This window comes from Solanum dulcamara, chromosome 6 (genome assembly GCF_947179165.1).
Source record: "Solanum dulcamara chromosome 6, daSolDulc1.2, whole genome shotgun sequence".
Taxonomy (NCBI): Eukaryota; Viridiplantae; Streptophyta; class Magnoliopsida; order Solanales; family Solanaceae; genus Solanum; species Solanum dulcamara.
In genome coordinates this window covers 37,119,016-37,125,026 of record NC_077242.1, presented here as the reverse complement: position 1 = coordinate 37,125,026, position 6,011 = coordinate 37,119,016, and the positions used below count along the sequence as shown (strand labels likewise).

The following is a 6,011-nucleotide window of genomic DNA, read 5'->3' as shown; positions in this document are numbered from 1 at the left end:
ATTGCATTGGCGTTATCACAAAAAATTGGAACAACTTCATAGGATAAACTGTAATCAAGTAATTGATGCATCATCCATAGTAATTGAGTGCCACAACTTTCGACAACAAGATTTACAGATTCAATGGTTGATAGGGCTACGGAAGTCTGCTTTTTGCTGTGCCAGGATATTAAATATTGTCCTAGCATTTGACATTGTTACATCTCGCACCTTTGCTCATTCGGAAAGAGGAAAAAAATATTTTTGGCTTGCAAAGAATGAGGTTGTGAATTATTTTATTTATTTCAATTAGTACCGGTGTGATGTTCATAAAAAAAAGTGGTGTGGAAATACGGAGGAAGACCGAGGGCAAAAAAAAAATTGGAAATTTTGGAAACTAATTTTGTGAATTACTAGTAAGATTTATAGTTGGGCTTTAAAAAAAATAATAAGGAATAAGAGAAATTAGGGCCCAATACATGATATGGCCCAAGCCTTGAAAATTTAGTTCATTAATTATATTGGCCCATCATCTATTTAGTATATGTGTCTCTAGAAGTTCCAAGACTTCCAAAGAGAGCTAAGTCATCTTGCAAGAGAAGAAGAGACCGATACTAGAGGAAGAAAAGGGGGAAAATTCCAAGTTTTTCAACTTTGATCCAAAAATCTTGTCTTCTTGAATTTTTGTCAAGTTCGAGGCCCTCTTCAACGTGGTATAATTAATTGAGCGAGAAAATTTCATTTGTGGCAAGTCGAAAATTGAAGAAAAGGTAAGAATTCTATCTTTTTATGTTATGGAAGAAGTCTATGTGTTGTAGCTAGTGGAATTAAGTGGAAATCATGTAATTATGATGTATGTGGGTGTGTGACCATGTGGGTGTGCAAGTGGGTGTGTGTGGTCATGTGGTGTGATGGTTGGGAGAAGAGAAATTGAACTTTATTTAGCTTGTTAGTGGTGTCGTTATGGCGATTATGGTGTAACTAAAAGTTTAATGATTCGAGACGGCATTGAAATTGGTTATAAGTTGTTATAGAGAATTATGTGATTTTAGTATAGTTTTTGTGTAATTATGGAAATAGAATTCTAGTATGTGGATTATTGTTATTCTTAATGAATTTGGAAGGAAACAATGCAATTTGGTAGTTTCGTTACATTCGTAGAAGTTTTGGGTGGATTATGGTTTTGGTGGAATTCTTACATATTGTATGGCATAATGTTAACTTCTTTCGAATTATGATTACATGGTCTTGAGCTAGTAAATGAATATGAAATGTTGATATTAGTTTGAAGGTGAGGTGAAATAGAACTTGTGGCCTTATGTGACAAAAGAGAAGAAGAAGAAAGATTTTTAGTGTAAATTATGCTTTGTAGTAATTGTTGATATTGTTGGTATGCTTGTGGGTGTTATTGTTGATATTCTAGCCGAGTTAAATTCTCGGGGATGTTGAATTTATAGGGGAGGTGCTGCCCAAATTTTTGTAGGCAAGTAAAGGAAAAAAAATAAAACTCTTAAAGGCTTATAATTTACAATTGGTAATTGTGACCATTTGTAGATTTTGGAAGAAACGGGATTTGAATTTGAGTGAGCGTAAGAAGCGGATAAGGTATGTAAAGCTCTTCTTTTTCTTGTTTTGGCATATCCTAAGTGTAGTAGGTTGTAATTTGAGTCTCGGGAAAAACTCTACTCATGAGAATCCAAGCTTAAATTTCCTAGAAATCCATTCAGTGAAATTGAATTAAAAATTCATGTATGTTGAAAAGAAACATGCAAATATCCGTAACTTCTACTTATATGACCGCATCATCCTACAACCTTGATAGATGACTCCGTAAGGCCAAATGTTTGAAATTTATGTACGCCACCTCGGCTTGGCCAAAGGTGGGCCCACTAGCTCCAAAATTCACCTAGTTGTCCTATCTAGTTTATTCTGATATAACATAAAGGGATAACTTTTGCCCATGAGTTTTCCTACAAAAACTAAGAATAAAATAATAATATCCTGATCGTCCCCTTATGTTCTAATACCCGTTTTGGGACTGTAAACATAATTTTAGAAATGTTTGATATATATATATGTGCTGCATTAGTTTCTCACTACTCCGCTCGTGCATATTACTATGATATCGTTCGTCGGAACCCGGGCCGACTTTGTAATCGTGCACCCTATAATATACTCAGCAGTATGATGTGTTACGGGTCCCGAGACCTCGCCATAGGGCCGGGTACCATCTATGGTGACATGATGTGACATGGCATATGATATGTTTTGATGATATGGCATGCTGTGATGATACGATATGTTTGGGGTTGGTACGGAGATTTGAAACCTTCTGGAGTATGATGTGTTATGGCACCAGCGTCAGGGTGGTGACCATGTTCTTACGCCTTATACATGATTTTACTTGCATTATGTACATATGTTTTCAGTACAGATTTTGATATTATGGTTTGGTATGTGCTCCGTGTACCCTCCCTTTCAGTTACGATTTATATTCCTTACACGTGTGCTTTACATATTCAGTACATATTTCGTACTGACCCCTTTTCTTCGGGGGCTGCATTACATGCCTGCAGGTATAGACGTTCTGGATCCATCGGCGTAGGCTGCATACCTTCTTCTACTACAGAGTGCTCTATTGACTCGGAGCCGCATTTTGGTATATGCCTTTCTGATGTACACACTCTTATGTATTTGAATATTTGGGTATGGCGGGGCCCTGTCCCGTCATATGTTTTCGTTATGCTTTGGTAGAGGCCTGTAGACATAGGTGTGGGTCATGGGTCATGTATGTTCATTCGCGTATGATTTGTGTCTTAATGCGGCCCCTTTTGTTATAACGGCCAAAATGGCCCATATGTTTGTATATATGTACGTATCCGGTGACGCGCCCTCCATTGCCCCTTTTTGATTTGATAAATTATTTTCTGCACACGCTGCTACTGAAATTAAGGATAGCCTGCTATTCTGATTGAGACTAATATTAAATTGGAATTATTTTGTAATATGATGATTTGGTATGTAAGTTCGTTTGGGTGTCCTAATAGGGCACCAGTCGCGGCCCACGGAGATGAGTCATGACAGACATGTTTCACTTGTGCTTTTTCTGTCATTCTTATCACCTGCAAAATCAGCATCTAAATAGTCAATTAGATAAAAATTTGGTGAGTGAGAATACCATAATCCCATTTATGAAGTTTCAATGAGATATCTTATAATTCTTTTCACAACAGTAATATGAGATTTCTTTGGAGCAGATTAAAATTTGGCACATTTGCATATGCTGAACATTATATCTGATCGACTAGATGTCAAGTACAATAATGAACCAATCATTTTGCGATATAGTTTTTTATCTACATCCTTTCCCGTAGTGTCTGTTTCAAGACAAGTTGATGGACTCATGGGAGTGCCATAAGCTTTTCCTTTATCCATTTCAAATATTTTAATCAATTCAGTTGCATACTTCCCTTGACTAATAAAGCTGCCTTTGGACGCTTACTTGATTTGAAGTCCAAGAAAGAACGCTAGTTCTCCCATAAGACTCATTTCAAATTTTCCTTTTATAAGATTTGCAAAATTCTCTCACAAAGAAGGGTTAGAACTTTCAGAAATAATATCATCTACATAAATCTAAACAATGAGGAGACTAGAATCATATTTTTTAGTAAATAAGTTAGTATCGATTTTTCCTCGTTGAAAATTATTTAGAAGTAAAACGGAACTTAGTCGCTCATACAAAGCTTTAGGAGCTTGTTTAATACCATAGAGAGCTTTAGAGAGTTTAAAAACATAATCAGGACAAGAAAGATTTTCAAAACTAGGAGGTTGTTTTATAAAGACTTCTTCATTTATGAAACCCTTTAAGAAGGCACTTTTGACATCCATTTGATATAATTTAAGTCTACTAAAAGAGGCATATGCAAGAAGGATGCGAATAGATTCTAACCTTGCTGCATGAGAAAACGTTTCATCATAATCAATACCTTCTTGCTGTGAATAACCTTGAGCAACAAGTCTTGCTTTGTGTCTAATAACCTTTCCTTTTTCATTCAATTTATTTCGAAAGACCCATTTTGTTTCTATTACAGAGCAATTCTTTGGCCTTTTAGTAAGAACCCATACTTGATTTCTTTCGAATTGATCAAGTTCTTCTTTCATGGCTTGCATCCATTATTCATCTGATAAGGCTTCATCAACCCTTTTTGGTTCAATTTGAGAAATTAATGCTACTGAGGTTTGCTTCTTTAATGATGCCCTGGTCTGCATTTTGTCAGTTGGATCACCAATGATAAAGTCATTTGGAAAGCTTGCACTGTGTCTCCATTCTATGGGAACAGTGACCTTTTCTGTGCTGATAGTCGACTCATCCTTGATACCAATCGACTTTACTTGAACATTATTATCAATATCATTCATAGTTGAGGAAATTTGTGGAGAAGTTTCCTCTTCAGATACTAATATGTTAGAAACCTGCATACTTAGGTTAGTGTCATCAAAAACAACATGAACAGATTCCTCAACACTTAAAGTACATTTATTAAAGACCCTAGAATCACGGCTGGAGGAAAAGTATCCAAGAAATATACCTTCATTAGTTTTGGGATCAAATTTTCCAAATTTTTCTTACCATTATTATGGATGAAACATTTACATCTGAAAGGATGAAAGTAGTTGATTTTGGTCTCTTTCCTTTCTAGAATTTGTAAGGATTCTTGTTTAAGATAGGTCTGATCAAACACTTGTTTAATATATGACAAGCAGTACTTACCATTTCTGCCAGAAGTGGTCTGGGAGGCTTCGATCAAGTAGGAGAGTTCTAGCAGTGTCTTGGAGAGATCAATTTTTTCTTTCAACTAGTCCATTCTGTTTAGGTGAACGAGGAAATGAAAAGTTTTGAGTTATTCCATGTTTATTATAGAATTCCTCAAGTGATTTGTTTTCGAATTCTCCTCCGTGATCACTGTGAATGGTAGAGATTAAGTAACGTGCCTCTTTTTGAATCTTTTTACAAAACACTTCAACATTAGTAAAAGCTTCATGTTTATGAAATAAGAAAATAACTCAAGTAAATCGAGAATAGTCATCAAAAATTACAAAGGCGTATCTTTTACCATCGATGCTGGCTATTTTAGTGGGACCAAATAGATCCATATGTAATAGTTGAAGAGGCTTAATTCACCATATCTTTAACCTTGAATGAGGTGTGAGTCTGTTTGCCGAGTTGACAAGAATCACAAATATGATCTTTTTTCAAATTTGAGTTTCAGTATTCCAAGGACCAGCTCCAGCCTTGACAAGTTTTCCATAGCATACATACTAGCATGACCGGGTTTCCTATGCCATATCCAATGATCACAAGACATGGCAGTGAGACACGTAAGAGTTGGTAAGTCCACATTATTTAGTACATAGATATTTTCTATCCATTCTTCTATGATGGTGATGTTTTTCTCTGGGTTGCTGATGATACATTTCATAGCATTGAAGCAAACATCGAATCCAGTATCACATAGTTAACTGATATTCACAGGATATGTTTTAATCTATTGCTGAGATATACTTTAACTAGATCACATGATCGACTTATGGTGATAGATCCAATTCAAGTGACTTCTCCTTTAGCATTTTCACCAAATATGACATAACCTTCATCAATTTTCTCAACTTTATTGAAACTTTCCCTTTTTCCTTTCATATGTCTCGAACATGCATTGTCGATTACCCACATTTCTTTTTTATAGGTCTTCTTCGAATGTTCCTTCAAAATAATGATTCAATTTCTTTTAGGTACCCAAGTCGTCTTGGGTCCTTGAAGGTTAGGATTAATAATTTTTTGACTCCAAATCTATTTACTAGAAGAGTAGTTATTGCAGTTAAAAGATTTTTGACCAATTTTTCCACAAGTAAAACAGCGAGGTTTAAAAGAAGATTTTGCACTATGAAAAAATGAGTTTTCAAAAAGGTTTTGGGAAGAATTTGTTTGATCGAGATGGGATGTGAATTGATGACTTCTTACTACTATTTAATAG

General features: G+C 35.4%; 1 long non-coding RNA gene across 1 annotated transcript; it reads left to right on the top strand.

Annotated features, from left to right (window-relative positions):
• The first annotated feature begins 608 nt into the window (after positions 1-608).
• LOC129893484 (uncharacterized) lies at positions 609-2,638 on the top strand. The gene is made up of 3 exons (XR_008767471.1): positions 609-749; positions 1,534-1,584; positions 2,556-2,638. It is a non-coding gene; the product is annotated as an uncharacterized LOC129893484 (long non-coding RNA).
• Positions 2,639-6,011: the final 3,373 nt, after the last annotated feature.